The sequence below is a fragment of the Balaenoptera musculus genome, chromosome X (genome assembly GCF_009873245.2).
Source record: "Balaenoptera musculus isolate JJ_BM4_2016_0621 chromosome X, mBalMus1.pri.v3, whole genome shotgun sequence".
Taxonomy (NCBI): Eukaryota; Metazoa; Chordata; class Mammalia; order Artiodactyla; family Balaenopteridae; genus Balaenoptera; species Balaenoptera musculus.
In genome coordinates, this window is record NC_045806.1 from 38,059,610 (window position 1) to 38,081,829 (window position 22,220).

Consider the following 22,220-nt stretch of genomic DNA (forward strand, 5'->3'; position numbering starts at 1 on the left):
ATGGTCCCACCTAACAACAAAGGGGTAGGAAGTTCAATCCTACCATGTCTGGAAAGTGAAGAGCCTGAAAGGAGCAACACCAATGACCACAACAGTAAACAAATTGGTAAACTCCCCAAAGTCTCCTTTACATTCTACATAAACAGAAAAGGCACAATTTGGGGGGTACTCAATAAGGCCAAATGATGTTTCTTTGTTTCTTTCCCAATAACTCAGAAGTAATCATTTCTCTAGGAATCCTTTCTATGTATAGCAATGGAGACATTTACTAGCCTTGGAGCAGACCCTCCTTGTTTTGTAGGGAATTAATTAAATGTTCCCTTTTGGCTGCACAGAAGCAAGGCAAATAGGAACTCACTGTTATGGGAAGAAGATTTGGACCTCTAGCTCTTTTCATCATTGGGGCAGAATCACCCAGCCACCCCCAACCCTTGCCCATTTCCACTAACTGTAAAACTCCGTTTTCTGAGAAAGCCATGGGAAATTCTGCTGGGGACCTTCTGTAACAGAAGAGGTTGAGACCACAAAGTACTTCCTGAGACTCAAAGTTATTGAAATCCATTTTGGTGGTTAGAGGTGTTTCTGGCTATGACGTAGTGATAGAAAAGATAGCCACACCTTGATGATAAAACCTTCCTGCAAGTAGAAAGAGACTGGACCGTGATGGTGGCTTCTAAACCAGGATTTCCATAGCTGAAGGTGGATATGGTTATGGGTTTGTGAAAAGGCCAAATGAAGATTCTACCCCAAAGCTCCTTCTGGTTGTGGAATTTGTCCCAGGGATGTGCCTATGGGTAGAGACGCTAATTAACAAACCACTGTAGATAAAGAATTGTAACTCGGAGACACAGGCGAGTCTGGGATGGTCTACAATTGTGGGTAACACAGGAGGTACTACCACTAGAACAAGAACAGTGCCTCAATCACCAAAGGTCACTTGATAGAGACAGAATTGAGTCACATGGCAATACAAGTGGCAGCCCTTGGAGTTCCAAGCAGGTTCTTTGTTTTTCTCCTCCTCGAAGTATCACAATCAGGATGGACTCTCAGAACTAACTCAACCACTGTTCTTGGGCTTATTACAAAAACAGGAACCCAGACAGGAAGGCTGAACTCCTTGCTAATATAAACACAGGAAGACAAGTGAAGCTCAGGGCATTGTACTTTGGGACATTGTTTGTCCCTGCGTCTAATGTGATTCAGAAAATGTTAATATACAAAGCTATGTTGTCACACCCCAACGAGAACCCCTAAGGGCAAATTTCTCTAATTTGTTTTTAAATGATCTGTCCTGATTCCTGAGGTTCCTATTTGAATATAGAATTGTATAAGTCACAATCATCAGTAACATTTCTCTGACTCTTTTCCCCACGCCTTCTAAAGCAGGATCTTCAGGCCTGGGCGGAGGTAGAGGAGAGGAGGGAGGCACTATTTCTGGGAATCTCCAGGGACACTTCGCCCGAGCTCACAGGAACATTTCTCTTTGCCACTCCATGGCATCAGCCATTTCTCTCTCCTCTTCCTGTGCTTCTCTGAAGCTGAGATGTCAGCCCGTTCATGCCCTCAAGAGGCAATGCCCTTCAGTTTATAGCAACCTGCCATCATAGGTGAGGGCCCTGGTATTGCCACCCCTTAAGAGAACTTATGGGGTAACTCACTGTGTTATACAAAGCCTCTGTCCCATTGCAGCTGGGCTATATCTTCTCAGAAGTGGGGAAAATTCCTCTCTGCTCATCTTTGTGTTTTAAATGTTACTCTGGAGGGAATTCCCTGGTGTTCCAGTGGTTAGGACTCTGTGCTTTTTCACTGCCGAGGGTGCAGGTTCAATCCCTGGTCAGGGAACTAAGGTCCCGCAAGCTGCACAGTGCGGCCAAAAATGTAAAAAAATTTTTTTAAATAAAGGAAATGTTACTCTGGAAATAAGACTGCATTGTTTCAAGTCCTAAGTCCCAGACATTTCAGTGTGACCATTCTGCTCATTTTCACCTGCAGCCTTCTCACCCCGGGACTCAGACATTAGTCAATGGGGGCTGGACTGAAGGATCGGCTGAGTTGGGAGACCATGTTGATACTCAAAATCATCTCAACTATTCAAGACAGGGGTGTTGTTCTTTGGAATGATAGTTGAGACAGTCTGGTTTGTTCTGAGGAGTAATTTCTCAGTAGACTTCTAGGTCCCTCATTGAGGAAGAAACATGGTGACCCCTAGCTCCACGGAGCAGAGGCACGAAGCTCATGGAGAGATCATCACTACACATACCGAGATCATATTGTCTCATGTTCAGTAAAAAGTGGTGGCTGGACAATGGGGGGTGAAAAGTGAAGGGCAAGTGTCCCAGCACTTAAGAGCCGGGGTCAGATGTCTCTAGCTCTCCTTATAATTTAGATGCCATCCCTTCATATCTGTTATCTGCATTGCATTAACCTGTTATGACTAGAAAAGATAGGAAACAGAAAGATAGGACAATGTCCTCTTTCCAGGTGAGGGGTTTATTGTGAGCACAGGTACTTAGATGGAATGTGAGAAATATGCTGAAGGGACAGTAGGTTGATCAGCTTAAATGACACAGAATGACCATTAAGGAAAGTGTGGAAGAATTTGCCTAGGAAATGTAGCTCGTGGCCAAATGGTGGATGGTCTTGACTATCAGGCCATCAATTTGGTGTCTTTATCATTTACAGGATTCCTGACCAAACAATCTTATTTGTAGTCAGGGTCTTAGAAGCATATCTAGTACCTAGTAAGTATTAAATGTATATTTTGATATTTGTGTATACTATTTTTCAATTTAATTGTGATGGAAAGATGATCCAGACATATGCTCTGATCTCAAACAGCTTTGTCTCTCATGCCTTGTTACAGAAGGCCAAATTATAAAACAATGTGATAAGTGCTGTCAGAGAAGTAGGCGTGACATTTTCTGGGCACAGAGCAGAATCTTCTTATCCTGGCTCTGCCTGGTGGAATCCAGTAAGGCAACATAGATGAAGTGATATCTAAGCAAAATATGAAGAGTAAGTAGCCTTTTACCAGCCGCAACAAAAGAATATTCTCAGAAGAAATGGCATGTGCAAAGGCAGACCAGGCATGAGAGAAAAAGCAGGACTGCTTGCCTGGAAGGGAACTAGTCCCACCTCAATGCCTGTTTTGTATTGTTTCGTTTTGATTTGTTTTATTTCCCTTTAGGCTCTTCTTTGGAGGGACCCGAGCTAAAGTTTGTGAATAGGTAGTGAGAAAGTAGAAAATCAACGCTGCTAGTGGCTGAACCATGATGCCCCTAACTGAACATAAGCAATGCTCACAGGATATAAACAATGTCCAGACAAGTACTCTGTGACTATGTTTGGAACATGGCAGGGACAAGGCCACTAGACAACCACACATTCACACACATATGCACCCCATGACTAAACATCCCCTTTCTGACTAACATGGATTACTGAGGCTTCTTCTCAGTGACAACTCTAACCCCACTTTAATGCTCCCACCACCTAAATAAAAATTATTTTAAAAAAACCAATAACTGAATTGCCTCTGCTTTCTGAAAACATCTAAATCAGAACTGGTCCCCATTCCCTTAAATCCTCCTTAGGACCATCCAGCACAACTCCACGTCCTGTAAGAAGCTCCTCTCTACTCCCTCTTACTGAGCTGTCCCTGGAGTGTGCTCTCCCGTGCTGCAGCAAGCTAAACAGACCTGTCTTTTTCATTGTTATTATTACAGGTGTATTCTTGGCAGTATTTGGTTGTGGGTTCTAACAGCCATTTATTTAGAAATGCTACCAGGGAGCAGGAGTGAGGGACCAGAGGTGGGGTGATGGAAGGAGGGAAATTCAATATAAGGATATATTATCAAGTTGGTCACTACTATGGGTGATTGTTGACTGATCTTCCGGACCTTCTGAGGAACCTTATGAAACGTGTCTAAGAATTACCTGTCTAGGGAAGAAAAGAGGGAAGTATTTGCCCATTAGTTCCTGTCCTCTTTGATCAAGGGACGTTCTACTTGTATTGATTCCCTTGTACAATATGAATCACAGTCAGAAAAGCCCCAGGGCAGAAAGCAAGGGGGACTCAGTGTGGGCTCAGGGCCAGGTGCTGTCTGGTGGCCCCTGTGCACAGTGGCTGAAGCCTGGTCAGGACTGGTCACTAGAGCAGTAGCTGGAACAAGAGATGGAGCCAAGAACCTGTGCAGCAATGCCCAAGAGGTCTCCTTCATGCCAAATTTCAGTTCTGCTGTGAGAAACAGTATTACCAAGTTGTCAAAGATAGAGCTGAAGCGGAACAGAATATGCCACCCCAAAATATGCCGCTATGGCATAAAGATTAATTTGAGCTGATTGCTTTGAGAAACAGCAGGCAAAGGAGAAGCTCTGAAAACTGAGTAGAAATTACTCTTTTGTAAGAGACATTTACATTTTTAAGGGAAATGTCCATTTGTACAGGTGTCTCCTTCTCTGTACCAGGAAGAAATGGATGACTCTAAATTACAAGAGAATCTTATCAATGGAGGAGGCCAACCTTACCCTTGTTTACTGTGCTTTGCCTGGTCACCTCCCATAACTGGCCTCCCCTTCAAACCTTTCTTTTCTTTTATCTTTAGTCTAGATGGTATTTAAGCCTGAATTCTAAGCCACCTCACAGAGTTACTCATTTTTCTCTGGGTTTCTTCCTTGTATACATGTCTGTTTTGTTCTTCTCTTGCTAACCCGTCTTTTATTACAGGGGTACCAGCCAAGAACTTAGAAAGGTAGAGGAAAATTATTTTTCCTCCTTCACATAGCACCACAAAGTTTCTAAAGGAAGCCCAATCACGAATGAAAATTAACAAAGAAGATTATAAACTGAGCATGCAGCTCCAGTGAGAGAGTGGAAATGAAGACTTGGAGTCTTTTGGGAGTTGGTGGGGGACAGAGTTGCTGGAAACTACACTGACACATGCAGAACTGGCAAACAAGTGTTTTCTTCCTGAATGCGATGAAATTCAGAGAAAGTTTGCAAAGAGACAGAGTGAAAGAAAATTTGGGTTATTATTTTAGAAATGGATTTTGAAAGGGGGAAGATTAAAAAAAAGAAAAAAAGCTTGTCACTAGAAGAAACCGCTGACCTCAGAAATAAGCAGATGTGTCTCCACCACCAGGAGACAGTTTTAGAAAGGATTCTCCCTTGTTAGCTCAAGTTTATTCTTATCCCTAAGCACAAACTGCCTAAGGGATTGGGACATGGGTTGATTGCAGAATTGCATATGTTGAGAGCCAGAGTGACATAACAGTGGGAAATACAAACTTTGGAACCAGCCTGCCTGTGTTGAAAGACATGGATGTGATATTTAACTAGCTGTGTGCTACTGAGCAATTTACTCAACCCCTCTAGATCTCAGTTCTCCCTATTTGATAGATGGGGTAAGGGTGCCTACCTCACATAGCTGCAGAAAGAATTACATGGCAATGGGGGAGAGGAGCGTGGGGGGAGGAAGGATTGGGAGTTTGGGATTAGCAGATGCAAGCTATTATATACAGGATGGATAAACAACAAGGTCCTACTGTGTAGCACAGGGAACTATATTCAATATCCTGTGATAAACCATAATGGAAAAGAATATAAACAAAGAATGTCTACATGTGTATAAGTGAGTCACTTTGCTGTACAGCAGAAATTAACACAACATTGTAAATCAACTATACTTCAACAAAATTTTTAAAAAAGAATTATATGGCAACATATGAAAAATTCTTAGCACAGTTCCTGGCACATAATCACTCAAAAGATGTTTGCTTTCAACATTTTCTTATCATCTAATTTTAAGATAGGCACAGTAGAAATCAGAAATCTAATATTTACTTAAATATTTAGACTCAGAGGGACTTCCCTGGTGGTGCAGTGATTAAGAATCCGCCTGCGGGGGCTTCCCTGGTGGCGCAGTGGTTAAGAATCTGCCTGCCAATGCAGGGGACATGGGTTAGAGCCCTGGTCCGGGAAGATCCCACATGTCGTGGGGCAACTAAGCCCATGCGCCACAACTACTGAGCCTGCACTCTAGAGCCCACGAGCCACAATTACTGAAGCCCGCGTGCTGCAACTACTGAAGCCCGTGTGCCTAGAGCCCGTGCTCCGCAACAAAGAGAAGCCACCGCAATGAGAAGCCCTCACACCACAATGAAGAGGAGCCCACGCTCGCCGCAACTAGAGAAAGCCCGCGCGCCGCAACTAGAGAAAGCCCGCGCGCAGCAACAAAGACCCAACGCAGCCAAAAATAAATTAATTAATTAATTAATTTTAAAGAAAAGAAAAAAGAATCCTCCTGCCAATGCAGGGGACACGGGTTCAATCCCTGGTCAGGGAACTAAGATCCCACATACCGCGAAGCAACTAAGCCCGTGCGCCACAACTACAGAGCCTGCACTCTAGAGCCTGCAAGCCACAACTACTGAAGCCCGCGTGCTTAGAGCCCGTGCTCCGCAACAAGAGAAGCCACCGCAATGAGAAGCCTGTGCACTGCAACAAACAGTAGCCCCCGCTCGCCGCGACTAGAGCAAGCCTGCGCGCAGCAACGAAGACCCAACGCAGCCAAAAATAAAATAAAAATAAATAAAAATATTAAAAAGAATATTTAGACTCAGTGCTTAACTTGCTTTGAAATTTTGTTTTAAAGAATAATAGCATTTGCTTGAGTATATTTTAATTTTTGCAAGTTATTTACATAAGTTCCAGAAACCCAGAGTTGTACCATATTACCTAAAGTGATTAAGATCCACCATCTTAAATCTTATAGAAAACAACCTCCCGACAAATCAGGACTTTAAGACTGTGGTACAGTGCTGGCACCTGGTGGCAGCAGGCCCTGAAACATGAAGTGTTCTTATTTAATGCTTCAGGAAGCAAACTGCCAACACCCATCACAAGATCTTAGCAGTCAGCTACGTTTTAGAACCCTTTCGAGTTCTAAAATATAAACCAGTCCTAGGATTTTTATAGAAGAGAAACTCCAAAAGACTAATAAACATATGAAAAAAAATGCTTATCATCCCTAGAGATCAAGGAAATGAAAACAATGAAATACCATTTTATACCCAACAGACTGTCAAATATTAAAAAGTCTGATACCGGTTGGTGGCCAGAACATGGAAAAATGGGAACTCTCAAACACTGCTGTCCAAATTGGAAGTGCTATTTTGCTATACCAATAGCAATTTAGCAATATCTAGTAAAAGTGAGGATGTGCATGGACAGCAGTTGGGCAATTCTAATTTGGGTATATATTCTAAACCTGAGGAAATGTCTCTGCTCAAGGAAATGTGTTACAAGGATGTTCATGGCAGCAGTATTTGTAAGAGAAAAAAAAAATAAAAATTGGAAACATCCTAAACATTCAGCAATAAGAAGACGGCTAGTTTGTCATACAGTTAAATAGCATAAAGCAGTAAAGCTGAATGAACAAGGGCTACATGTATCAACATGGCCGAATCTTAAACACAATGGTGTGAAAGAAGCAAACTTCAGAATGATACATACAGTATACTATTTACGTACAAATGAAAGCACAGTACTATATATTGTTTTTGGAAAACTAAACATGTAATGTACAAATATACAATGGAACAAGTTCAACACAGTGGTTGCCTTTAGGGAAGGAGGAAAGGGAATGGGATTGCGGAGGGGGATACACGGAATTTATATCTTCAAGGTTTCACTTAATTTTGCCTATTTTCTCTGGCATTTTTATATAAATTGGTGCTTATTATATTCTTCTCTTTTTCTGCACATTTATATGCATACTATGGAATATTATTCAACCACAAAAAAGGAGTGGAGTTCTAACACGTGCTACAAGAGGGATGAACCTTGAGGACATTATGCTAAGTGAGAAAAGGCCAGCCACAAAAGGGCAAATAGTGTATGATTCCACTTATGTGAGGCACCTAGAGTAGTCAAATTCATAGAGATAGACAGTAGAACGGTGGTTGCCAGGAACTGGAGGGAAGAGGGAATGAGGAGTTGATGTTTAATGGGTACAGAGGTTCTGTTTGGGAGGATGCTAAAGTTCTAGAGATGGATGGTGGTGATGGTTGGAAAACAATGTGAGTGTACTTAATGTCACCGAATTGTACACTTAAAAAAATTGGTTAAGATGGTAAAATCTTACATAGATTTTACCACAATAAAAATTTTTTTTGCCCTTTGGGCAACCACTCGAGTGTGGCAGGGAAGTATGCTATATTGTTGCTTGCAGTTGTAGTACAGAAGTCAGTGGAAAGGCGAGGAGATAGCTTTAGCTAGCATTTCAGCCTTTCATAAAAGCTATAGTAATAGGATAACATCAAGATTTAGTGTTCGGTAATTAAAGACAAGAACAATTTTATTTTACTGCTTCTTGAAATACCAGCTTTTCCTGCCCTCTCACCAACAAGGGACTAAGGCCAGCAGTGCCTGCTTATTTTTGAACAAGTTCTACTCTTCCACTCCCCCTCGACCCCACCCTCAGCAGCAGAGGTATGACTACAATTTCCTGATGACTCTTGGTTGTGGTGACAGGATACCAGGAGATGGCAGCAAAAGACCATCTAGTAGGAAAGTCCTGCCAGATGCCCAAGAGAACAGAGAGAAGTCACAAGTTGGCTTTGATTGCTAGGTCCCCACCTCAATTCAGGACTGAGCTTAGTGTTATGTCATTGTGTAATAACACCATGCCTGTGGCCAAGAGAGATACCCCAAGCACAAGGTCATCAAGAGCCAATCACCCAAGAAACAGCACTTCCAAAATGAGGGGAAGGAAAGAGAAAGATTAAGATGAAACTGGTCAGTTAAACTCATTGAAAACGTCTAGGTTCTAGGCTTGGTGTATCCAAAGCTGGGTAAAGCAATCTCTTCCCTTGAGACAATGTCTAGTAGAAGCTGTAAACCAGATGTAGTTACATGAGTAGAAACAAAAGGCGGGTCTAAGGTGTTTGGAATGACACCTGTGCTGGGTATTTTCCTTTGCCTTCCAGATCCGCTTTCTACCCTTTTCCTTACTGCTCTCTGCCCCCAAAGCTGCTCTGTGTAGATTGGAAGCCAGAGGACACAGGAGCCAGTGAATGCAGTGGGGAGATCAGAAGGGAAAAGGTGAGTGCCATCGGGCTTTTATTCCCATGACTCTCTCCCTGCAAGGTTGCTATCGCTCACCCTGTTGCAGAAGTTTCCTCTCGCGGGGGCCTGCCCTACAGGATTCCCTCTCATTCTAGTTTCCAGTAATGGCCCCTTCCCTCCTCTCTCCTGATCTAGGGTTAGTAACAGCAGCTGCTAGTCTTGCTTCCTGCACTATCTCTTGGAGTCCTCTTCACTCCACCTATATTTTAATGAAACCCTTTGTAAATAAACCCTCTTTAAATGATCCTAATTGGTGTGCCATCTGTTTCCTGTTGGGACCCTGCCTGATACAACACCCGAATGAATCATATTCATCCTCTAAGACTGAACTCAGGTAAAGAAAGTTGAGGAATAATAGGAGTGGTTTACATGGAGGCTATTCACATGTTTTCATGGAGGACCATGAGTAATTCAGTACCACCAGAAAATAAGTTATAAAGCAAGACAGGTCAATTCAGTTGAAGCTGAAAAGCAGTTAATATGACACACAAGGCTCTCTTGATCTGGTACCCAGTACCTTGAGACTGGTGCCCAATGTCAGAGAGAGTGTCTGAGAGAGAAAGGCAGTTCTTGAAGGGTGTTGATTCGTTTAGTGTTTTAGAATTTTGAATATAGTTTCCACCCAACATAGGAAGTTGGGAGAATGGTTAGGGCAGAAACTTGGCAATATGGAAACCAGCTGAGGAGAATTTACCACGATCCAGGCAAGAGATGAAAATGTGAACCAGGTTAACAGTATTTGGAATGTGTTTGATAAATATTTTAAAAGTAAAAAAAATCAATAGAACTGGATACTCAAATAGAGGTGTCAAAGAACAAATGAAAACCATCAGAGGTTAAAAAAGTACAAAGTTGAGTCTATTAATTTCCCATGCAATGGAACACACACCAGTGAAGAAATGCACTGATTTATTTACTGAGGAAAAAAATATAGGTATTATTAAGTGCCAGAAAGGGAGCTTCATAGTGGTTACGCTAATGGAAGATTGAAAACTAACACTCTGGATAAAAAAGAATGAATCCGTAGGTCTGACGAGGTTGGTTTACTCAAGTCCTAGCACCTGCTGGTCAGGAAAGCATCATCAATTAGTTCCAACAAGTGTCTGGCTTACCACAGTCACTCAAAAAGCATGATCTTTTGTCAGCTTCAGCTGGTTACAGACCGTTGTGGTGACACACAGCATTCAATTCTGATATCTCCTATGCAAGCACTGCTGTAAGTGGGACATTTTCCTTTGTTGGGGGGACAAGCATAAGAGGTGATAAAAGAGTTGAACATCCCCTCAGGCTACTGGCTTGCATGACTAGAGGGATGCGGGAGTGGGGTAACATTAACTGTGATCGTGACTATCAGAAAAGGTTTAGGGGTGGAGAGCTGGTTAGGGGAAATCAAGTTGGATGTCTGTGCCACGTTGAATTTGAAGTATCAGTGAAATAGATGCGTCTGCAATAGAAAACTCTGGAGCAAGTCTCGAGAGATAGTTCTGGGAGTCAACTGGGAATAGTTAAGAGGAATCACCACTCAAGAAGAGCACAGAGAGCAGTGGGCAAAGAGGTATTGTGATGGCTAATTTTATATATTAACTTGACTAGGCCACACTGCTCAGATAGTTGGTCAAACTTTATTCTACATGTTTCTGTGAAGGTGTTTTGGATGAAATTAACATTTAGATCGGTGAACTCTGAGTAAAGCAGATTGCTCTCCATAATGTGGGTGGGACTCATCTAATCAGTTGAAGACCTGAATGAAAAAGAATGACCTCCCTTGAACAAGAAGGAATTCTGCCAGCAGACAGCCTTAAGACTTGAACTGCAGATTTTGGACTTACCAGCCTCCATAATCACGTGAGCCAATTCCTTAAAATATGTATGTATGCATGTATGTATCTGTCTATCTATCTATCTATAAATCCTATTGGCTCTGCTTCTCTGGAGAACCCTAATACAGATATTTATCCCCCAGGCCTTTTACTGTTTACATTGAGGTAGGAAGGTAACCTTATGCCAGGTAGAATGGAAATATCTTTCCTTTCCTACAAGGAACAGAAATCTTCACAGCAAAGCATAGATATCAGTCTGTGATAACACCACCAAACAATGACTCTGCTGATAGGACCATCAGGGCTCCTCCTGATTTCCCTCATAAGAGTCCTGATACCCAAAGAAAAGACTCCCTATCTAAAGGGGTTAGTGGAAGAAAACAGGGCCAGCTTTTCCACATCTGATCCCTGCAAAGGTAAGGCACAGTGAGGGCATTATGCTCTTACACAGAGGTTTTACCATCTCCGGACTCTCTCCATCTCACAAGGCTGAGAATAACAAGGAATCCTAAGCATCCTCCTGCTTGAGGACCACTGGTTTAGGGCACTTCTTCCCAAACTCTAACCTGCACATGAATCACCTGGGGACCCTGTTAGAAAACAATTCTGATTCAGTAGGTCCACGGTAAGGCCAAAGAATATGCATTTCTAGCAAACTCCCAGGGGATACGAATGCTGTCAGCATGGATTCCAGTTTAGTAGCAAGGTCCTAAAGTGCCGGAGGTTACTGATGCCTGACCAACTTGTGTACAAAAGTCAGTGTAGCCTTCTGAAGAATTAGCAACAGGCTTCATGTGGTCCAACAGAAGCTTCTGAGTAATAAATGTTTTATTGGTGGGAGGTGTCTTCCGTGTACATTTTACCTCAGGGGGCCTTGCAAGTAAGAGCAGCTCGTTGAGAACTAGACTCTGGTTGACCAGGAGAGAAAAGGTGAGATGTTAAGGTATATCAGCAACTCCCCACGTGTTTTGTCTTCTAAGATAATTGTTATAGCTTTAAAGCCATGTACACAGGGGCCTGACCATGATGCGCTTGGCCTCACCCACTTTGCACTACAGGATTGCTCTCAATGAGGAAGGCTGCAGATCTGAAGCAAACTTACTGTGTACATTTGCAGGTAATAGGTTCCATTTGTGGTGAGTTCCACTCCCCCTGGCTCAAACATCTAAATGTGACGATACCTCTATTACTCTCTACCAGTACCTCCTAGGTATCCCTACACCCATTATACGACTACATTTATTTTCTGGCTGATCAGTTTGCAGTAACAGCCACCATCTGGGCTGGGGCACAGCCTGTATCGCTAGTCCCATTAATACCAGATACAGCTTCCATGATGTGTGAAGTTGCCCTTCCAGGCCACAGCCCTGCTTGCTGCCTTGGAACAATGAGAGCTTGGGAGACTGAGTGTCCTAAACCCACCTCAGAGAAATGTTCTTTTGGTCTGGATCTGCTTGGATGCACCATGGAATGCGCCCCCCGGAGAAGGATCCCTTCCCTGACATTTCACATTTTTATAAGGAATTTTTTATAAGGAAACTGGGAGTAACCAAAGAGTCTTGTGAATGGCAATTGAAAGTCCTTGAGCTCACATAGTCAGACAAAGACCTTTTTGGCAAGAGGAACAGCCCACTCTCAAACAACAGGCACACAGTAGAGTTTACACACCCATGCTGGAATCAGCTAGGGATTTTGCAGCATTTTCTGCTAAGCCAACTCCTTTCTAGGTGACCAAAGGTAGGAAGGTACCAGGGCTGTCCAGTAGACCAACGGGATTATGTCTCCTCTGAAAATGATTTTAAGAGGTCCAGAGTTTAAGCCCAACCACTGTGGGGTAGTATAATTAGTCCATAAATAAAGAACATGAGCCTAGGGAAGGTAGCTTCTTCTTAGACCAAAACAAACAAAAAAATTGAATGAAAAATAAATCGAATTGAAGTGAGAAGAAAAAGAGTCACTGAGGAAAGTCAACACTTGCCATGCCGTGGCTTTAGGAATCACGTATAAGCGAGAGAAGAATCTCATTTCTCTCCATTCAAAACCTATTCAGCGGCCAGTTAATGCTTTAGAGGTAGCATAAGGACACCCAGAAAGAACCAGAATCTGACAGAACATGGACCAAACTCAGGAAAACAGGGAAAGGGAAACTCTTAGAGTCCAGGTTAATCATATATGAAAACGAATAAGCAGTCTCTAGACTGCAATCTGCACCCAGACCTGTCCCACCTTGGGAGAAGGCAAGTTGATTGGTTTTGTTTGAAAACATAGGAGTAAATATTTTATAAACTTGGAAAACACACAAAAAGTAAGCACTAAAAAAATTAAAATCATCCACAATTCCTCAACTGAAATATATTTGTTAGATTTCCTCTTTTATTTTTCTTAGGTACATTATTTTCCTTAAATTGAGATGATATACAAGTGTCATGCAGTACTATCTGAATTTTAAATTCTGGTTTTTGTATTACATGATCAAAACTTAACATAGGCTACAAGACTTACAATAAAAATAAACAGGTTTTTCCTCTATAGTTCTAAACTTTAATATTTCATAAATTGACTTATTACAGAAGGTGAGGATTTAGCACTCTTACATAATGCCAGCCTCCCTCACCTCTAATATTATATCAATTTCTGGTTAAACCAGTATTTACTATTTTCCTTATTAAGATTACTATGATTCCCTGCAAAGCTAAGTGGTAAATATGATTATGATTTCTTTTTGGTGCTCTTCTACCCCGTACCTGGAATTCATTTGCCTTGTTTTTTCTTTTATTTCAGTTAAATATTTGCATAGGTTCAAAAGAAACAATTTGGAAATCTGATATGTCTCATAAGACTTACAATTTAGTTATCAGTCATTAGTGGAGGAAAACCTTTTCAAACTAAAAGATACTACCATTATATGCTTCAGCTTTATGTGTTGAAACAAACTCCTGTACATTCTCAATTTTTCACAGAATTAAGTCCTAAAAAGTATTCTTTGATGTATCACACAGACTGCAAAGTAACATTTTTCTTATGCTGAATGTCCAAATCTACACATATTGTCAGGAGATATTGATGGTGTGCTCTTTGCTAACAAGAAGGAAGAGAAGGAAGAAGGGACACAGAAAAGGGCAGCAAGCCCTTTTTTTCCTTGCTTGGGCATTTATCATTTTCAACATTTCTCCTTTGCCTTCCGAGAGATTTCTTACATTCACTTTCCCATCGAGACTAATATGAATGTTCTTAGCAATAGTCCTGAGCACCTAAGTGGAGATGTCAGTTTCTCTGGCTCTCCAAATCTGAAAGTCTGCCATACCTTTTCATTACTGAGCATAGGGTAATACTTCCTGGGATGTATCCATGTTTTCTGGATTTTCCTTGTTAACAGACTCAGAACCTGAGTGCCAGGACGCTAAGGGGGCCTGAGGCCATTTGGGCCATTTGGTACATCTTTGTGAGCATTTACCTCAAGCAGACCTTCAATTTTTGACCCATACTAGCAATTGCCTGACCCAGTCCCTGCTTTACTTTCAACACAATCATTTTTCCATTTGGGATCTTTTTTTCCACAACTTTTCATCTTTGCCGTTTGCAAATGTCCGGACGTCCCCTTCTTCAGGCCATACTTTGGCAACCATACTGCTCCTTTCTTCTACTTTTTACTCCCTCCAAGACTGACCTGAGGGAATTCCCTGGTGGTCCAGTGGTTAGGGCTCTGCACTTGCACTGCAGGGGCCACAGGTTCGATCCCTGGTCGGGGAACTAAAGATCCCACAAGCCGCTTGGCGTGGCCAGAAAAAAAAAGATTGGCTTGAGTTATGTATGGTTTTCTCTTCCTTCTTCCCTCCATTTTGCAATCTTCTAACTTTATCTTCTTTGAGCAGAAGCATGCATAATTTTCCCACAGAATGGGACAATCTTTTCACATACACTAAAAGGACAATCAACCTTTGCATATTCAGATATATGCCTGTCATACTTATCTTGACTTCTGAAGCCATGATCACAGGAATCACAAAATATTAAAATACTATAAAATACATTTCTTTCTCTTTTTTCCTCTGTTTCCTACTGGAAAAGAGATTAAAGTCATTCAAATTTTTATCTTATTTTTCACACACAAAAAATATATTTTCAATATTGTAGTACTGGGGACAGTCTCTTGAAACTTTAGCTCAGCAGTGGAAGTGTTACAACCTTCCAGATGAAAAGTGAAAATCCCAGGAAGGCAGTGAAACATGGAGAGCACTAGGTGCTGCAAGGGACAGTGCCTCAGGAAGAGGCTAGGCATCAAGAAGGCACTGAACCTCTGAGAAATGCTCTACCCTGGTAGAGGTGGTAAGGATGGAGGCAGCGGCAGCACTGCTCAGTATCCAGGTGTCCAGCAGGGGGCAGTGTTGTCCAGAGACGCCAACATGGGAGTCAGTTGTGGGGGGTTGGGGTAGAAACCCCCTGTAGAGACCTTGAAAACTCTAGCTGTCCCAGCTTGGGGAACTCACCCACAAATGTCTTTTTGCCTTTTTTATGTTTTTCATTTTCTTCATTTCTCATTTCCTTATCACTAGTTCTTTATGTTCTACAATCGAACTGTTAACCCCTATGAATACTTTTTTCTAGTCAAAATCTAATCTTTTGACTTCTCGGAGCTACCTCTCCTGGAGCTCTCTGTTTTCCTCCTACAGTTTCAGTGGACACTGATCTGGTAAGCTCCTGAAAGTTTGTTGAAGTCCCACCAAGTTTCATATCAATAGGCTTTCTCTAGAAATTTTGTCTTTGGAGAAAATTCAACAGTCCCAATCTCCAGTGTGGGATGGAAGGGTCAAGTTCAATGGCCAGCATTATTAAGAGTGAGCATGAGAAGGGACTGTGAGTCTCTTCATTCAGTTAGGAAAACTTTCATCAATCTTTTCAATATGCCTGTTATCCTGGAATTAAGAGCTTCTCTGGTACAACATATCCTTAGAATAAGCCTTTGGTTTCCAGTGCAGTTCTGGGAGGGGCGGTCTCCTGGATTCATAGGAGGAGAGGGAAAGGGAGCTCAGGGCCTAACAGTTCATTGTGCAGACTTTTAAAACAACTTCCTCATTTTCAGCTCCATGCCTCAGCTCCCCTTCTGAGGTACAGTATTTTGTGATGAGCATTTCGTTGTCAGCAGCCTGAATCAGAATACTTTTCGTGGCATCCCCTCTGCCAGCTGGTAACTTCCTAGCTGCCAAAGATGTGTTTATATGTCTTCACGGTTGTCTCTTCTCCCATCTTCTTTATCCCTGCTTCTTTAAAGAGCCAAATTAAAGTAAGAGCAAGAATTCCTTAAAAAGTATTAATCCCTAAAGGCAAACACTTCCACTCCAACATGTTTAAGCATAAATCTAACTACTTTTTTCTCTTAGGCTTTGCGAACGCTTACCCAGTAACATTAACAGTTTTAATTTAAATTTGTACTTTGAAATACAAACGATTTAACATTTTAGTTCTCAAATTAGTATGTTTACTGTTCCTTCCTCTTCCCCTTCCTTTCCCCCAACAATCTGATTTTTATTGATTATCTTGTCCTTCTTAGTTTTAACATTAACTTGATACCAAAGGCGGATAAAGACAACACACGAAAACTACAGACTAATATCTCTTATGAATATAGATGCAAAAAATCTTCAACAAAATCCTAGTAAAACTAATCCAACAGCACATCAAACAATGTAACCTCCCAGCTATAAAAGATGAGGAAATCTGAGCACAGTTATAAACTCTAACAATGTAGAAATGATATTGCTTCCCACCATATCTCCTCTTTCCCTTCCATTTCAATTAGTTATAAAACAGAATGTGAATGTCCAAAAGTATTTTAGCCAATCATATATTTAAGTATATTTTCATGAGTTCTTTTACCATCTTTTTTTTTTCAGTAATCTTATCTGATTGAGTTTCATGTTTTTCTAAGGAAATGGCTCATTCCCTGAGATCTAGAATGTTCATCCAAAAATATTTGCAGGCATTTCTCCAAACTTTTGTTCAAATAAGGGCAAGCAAAGTGCTTAAGGAAATAAAGCATGACCAAAGAACTTTATATGCGGCAACCACTCTTTAATAGGTAGTGAATATTGAAGATTAAAAGCAGTCTTCTTTCTAGAAAGCTTTTAAATTAAAAGACCACACCACAACCTAGGAGGAAAGACACAATCTTAGTAAAGTTATTAGATTTCAGTGATGACCATTTTGCATCCAAAATCAAAACAAATCTTTGGACAGCCAGGCATAAGAGAAAGAGAAACAAAACATAAAACTGTTAATGTTTGATTTGAAACCATTAAAGTACTGAAGCAATGGCCCAGAGCAAATAAATGGAAAAAAAGAATATAAAAGGATGAGTGAGAAAAGAGGTAGTCAAGGGAGTCCAACACATACATAATTGTGCTCTACTTTTTCATTTCATTCCTTTTGCTTGCTGTGATTTTAGTAGCACCCACCTTCTTTCAAATTCCCTCTTAAACCCCCCAGATTTTTGTTTTTTTGCATTTTAAATATGATTTGACAGAGCTCAGAAGATATCTTTCCTATGTCAGTATATTTTCCATGTGCTCTTATATATTTGCTCTGTGTTATTCTTTTATGGAGACAATTGCTTATGTTTTCTTGTTTAGGGTAAAATATTTCAAAGTTTTTATTTTCTCTGTGGCAATATTTTTCTTGTGAGGATTAGTCTGTCACATGTTATTTCCATTCCTTTTCTCTGTTTCCTCTTTTCATCTCTAAATAGGTCATGTGCTGTTTCTTGTTTGATTATTCACCTTTAGCCCAAGAAATACCCTGGTTTCCCATTTGGAAACACCATTTAGACTGTCAGTGTGGTACTCTCCTTCATTGTAGTATGTCCAGTAAACTCTTTCTTCAATCAATAGGTTCTTCTGGTGTACTTTTTTGGGAGTTGACAGATGACAAATCCTAACATGTGGGTCCAGCATGTGATAAGGACACATGTTGAGAATCATATATTAAGCAAAAAGTCCTCTTACCAACAGACTGAAACCACAGCGATGACTTTAATTCCACATTGTTAACAATTAAAAGAAGGACGATTTAATGGCAAACCTTGCCCATTGAGAAAAGTAATAGATTGTCAACGATACTTTCTATCTTACGCCCCCCACCTCTAGGCTTATAGGAGAACTGCCCCCAAGAGCAAAAGAACCACGTGAAAGTGAAGATAGTCTAGCAATTCCACTTCTAAGGATACATCCAAAAGGAATACATGTCCAAAGATGTTGAGAAAAATTTATGCAAAACTCAGAAATAATGCAAAAGAATGAATTCATGTATTTTTCAATGTCATATTGGAGTATTTTCTAAAAGATCTATACATGGATTATTTAATTATATAGGAAAATATATCATTCCATTCCATTCACTACTATTTTGGGTCAAGACTATGTAGTTACACATTAACATGTAGACTTGTGTCCTATAGAGAGGCAAGTGATTTTACTTTCCAGTAGAAAAAATAATCCCAAGGGTATTTTGTTGCCCTATAGGCCATTAACCAGTTTTGTATCTAATTTATCAATGGTATAACAGCATTCTTTCAGAGCCTACATACATTGAATCGCTTGACTTATCCTGTGAACCAGTTTTATCAACTTGCTGGTTCTCCTGATAATTAGTTAAATATTTGACATGAACCTGCAACATTTACAGTTGATCCTGAGCAACATGGGGGCTAGGGGCACCAACCCCTGCACAGTCGAAAATCTGAGTATAACTTTACAGTCATCCTTCTATATATGCGTCTTTCTATATCTGAGGTTCTGCATCCACAGAGTCAACTAACCACAGATTGTGTAGTACTTTAGTATGTACTTATTGAAAAACATCCACGTATAAGTGGACCTGTACAGTTCAAACCCATGTTGCTCAAGGTTCAACTGTATGTAAGTGATATTTTTAACATTTAAAAAATATATATACTTTGACAAAGATTAGGCATCAGGATGTTAAAAAAAAGTAGACTTCTAATTCTGAACAAGATGGAAGAGGTGTGATAACCTTATTCTTCACACGAAGTACAGCTACAAACCATGGAAATAACACATAAATAAACATTCAAAGGTGCTGAATGATAAAGAGAAGAAGGCAGACTATCTAGGGACCTCAGGATTTGAGAGATGACATGGAGGTGAGTTCCCTGGGTTTTGTTTTTGCCTCCAATATATATGGACTGGGCTCAGGAGAAGTCCACAATCTGGAGACAGAAATGAGAAAGACAAAAAGGCCTCAGGAGAAGTGTGCTATTGCTAGCCAAAAGAACAATAACAGGTAGTCTAACAAGACAGAAACATTTTTACAATATTCACCCTATTGCAGTCAAACACCACTGAAAAAAATGTGAATCTCCGTTTGCCCCCCCATCAGCAGAGACTGAGTCAGGAGCAGGGACTGTAGTAAGGTAGTGATCTGAACACTAAAGAAATAAGTGTTAAAAACAGCTAGAGAGAAATAACACATTACCAATAGTACAATAATGATTTGAATGAAAGGATTTGTCTTTGAAAACCTTGGAGGTCAGAAGACATGGGAACATTTTTTAATGTAATAAACGAAAAAAATGTGTTCACCAGGAATTCTATACACAATGAAAATATTCTTTAGGAATGAAGGTGAAATAATATTCTCAGGTGAAAGAAAACTAAAAGTATTTGTTACCAGATACCTATTTTAAAAGAATAGCTAAAGAAAGTTCTTCAAACAAAGGAAATGGTAAAAGAATGAAACTTAGAAAAACATGAACAATGATAGAAAGGGTAAAAATTAAGCAAAAGTTATATTATCTGATGTGGTTTTCATATACTGAAAACAATTATAAAGAAGGAAGGTAAAAAAAATAGAGGTAAGTTTTCTACATTTCACTTTAAGTAGTAAAATGTCAACACCAGTAGATAATGATCTGAGCCTTTGTGTCTGATTCATTCATAGTTCAACACTCAACAAGTATCATTCTAAGTGCCAGAGATACAGCATGGAACAAAGTACTCCATCTCTGCCTTTACTCAGTTTACGTTTTACCTGTGAATTCACATTTTGTTTGACTGCCTTTCTCCATGGTCCATGTACCTCCGTGGTACAAGGAGAAATATATATTTGGCCTTTGTCTCTGGTCCTGACACAGAGCTCCTAAAACTCTTGGAATGTCCTGAGTGATAGGACATAGTATCTTCTGTTATTCATAATGAGTCTCTTTCAACCCTACCTGAGTTTATGATAATGAGGTTACTCTTGGTGGGCCCCTAAATAGCTTCAGGATGGGGGGCTGGTTGCCAAGGGAACCAACCAGGTGATTAGAGGGTTGGAACTTTCAGCCCCACCTGTTGATCTCTAGGGAAGGTAGAGGGGCTGGAGGTTGAGTCCAACCACCAATGGCAATGATTTAGTCAATTATAGCTACATAATGGAACCTCCATAAGAACCCCTAAACAGTGGGGTTCAGAAGCTTCTAGATTGGTGAACATGCTGAAGTGCTGGGAGGGTGACATGACCAGAGAGAACATGGAAGCTCTGTGCCCCTCTCCCCACACCTTGCCCTATGCATCAACTCTATTTGGCTGTTCCTAAGTTTTATCCTTTACAATAAACCAATAATAATACGTAAAGCACTTTCCTAAGTTTTGTGAGTAGTTCTAGCAAATTATCAAACCCAAATGCGGGTCGTGGGAACCCCTGAATTTGTAGTCAGCAGGACATAAATGTGAGTAGCTGGGCATTCCATCTGTAGCTGGTGTCTGAAATGGGGGCAGTCTTTTTTTTTTTTAAGCTTTTAAGTTTTTATTTATTTATGTATTTGTTTATTTATTTATTTATTTTTGGCTGCATTGGGTCTTCGTTGCTGCGCATAGGCTTTCTCTAGTTGTGGCGAGCGGGCCTACTCTTTCATTGCTGTGCACGGGCTTCTCATTGTGGTGGCTTCTCTTGTTGCGGAGCACAGGCTCTAGGCGTGCGGGCTTCAGTAGTTGTGGCTCATGGGCTCAGTCGTTGTGGCTCGCGGGCTCTAGAGCGCAGGCTCAGTAGTTGTGGCACACAGGCTTAGTTGCTCAGTGGCATGTGGGATCTTCCCGGACCAGGGCTCGTACCTGTGTCCCCTGCATTGGCAGGCGTATTCCTATCCACTGTGCCACCAGGGAAGCCTGTGGAGGCAGTCTTATACTGAGCCCTTAATATGTGGGATCTGATCCTAACTCCAGGAGTCAGTGCCAGAATTGAACTGAATTGTTGGACACCCAGTTGGTGTTGGAGAACTGGAGACCTGGTGTTGGAAAAGACACCATATATTTGGTTTCTGGGGGGGGAATATTCTCTCACCATCTGTGGCTTACATTTTCACTGTTTATTAATCTGATTAATTGGGAAAGGAAGGTAGAAAAGGTTTAGAGCAGTATTCATCAACTGGGAGGTCAGGGTGAGAATGGTCTACAATCGATGTCATGGCACTAGAGAACCACTGGCTAGGACCCTATAGATGATGTGAGAGATTAGTCTTTTGAATATTTAAAATCTTTGGTCCAGATTTCCACTTCTGGTTAAAATGGAGTAACAAGGACTATATTTACCTTCCAACCTCAAAAAAAAAAAAACACACACACCTGACAAAATACACAGAACTATGGTTTTTAAGACAGTGGACATCAGACAGTGAAGGGCAGTGATCTCCAAGAGACAAGGCAATTCCTACAATTTGACCTATCTTACTGCCTTGAGAGAGCTTCCAGGCCACAGTGCAGGGAGGGGGAACTGAGTTGGAGCCAAGCCAACTCAGAGTTGAGAAGATAACGCTGAGAATCCAGGGAGACCAAGGAAGCGAGAATTTGTGGACATAGTACCATAGAGGAGAGAGCTTCATGGAGAGAAAACTACAGAGACATGCAGAGGTTCCCCCCTTGGATATTCGTACCATCTGAAAGCATTAGAGGAAACCGTACCTGGTTCTCACACAGGGCCAAAAACAGTGCCTGATTCCACTAGCGGGGCAGGAAAAAGTAACAATTTCTAAGGCACTGGGAAGAATACTCAGAAAGATCTTGCCACTGGACATATATACACTACCAAATGTAAAACAGATAGCTAGTGGGAAGCAGCCGCATCTCACAGGGAGATCAGCTCGGTGCTTTGTGACCACCTAGAGGGGTGGGATAGGGAGGGTGGGCGGGAGACGCAAGAGGGAGGGGATATGGGGATGTATGTATACATATAGCTGAGTCACTTTGCTATAAAGTAGAAACTAACACACCATTGTAAAGCAATTA

General features: G+C 41.1%; 1 non-coding gene across 1 annotated transcript; it reads left to right on the forward strand.

Moving 5' to 3' along the window:
- The first annotated feature begins 14,624 nt into the window (after window positions 1-14,624).
- On the forward strand, window positions 14,625-14,697 carry TRNAA-UGC. The gene has a single exon. It is a non-coding gene; the product is annotated as a tRNA-Ala (tRNA).
- The last annotated feature ends 7,523 nt before the right edge of the window (window positions 14,698-22,220 follow it).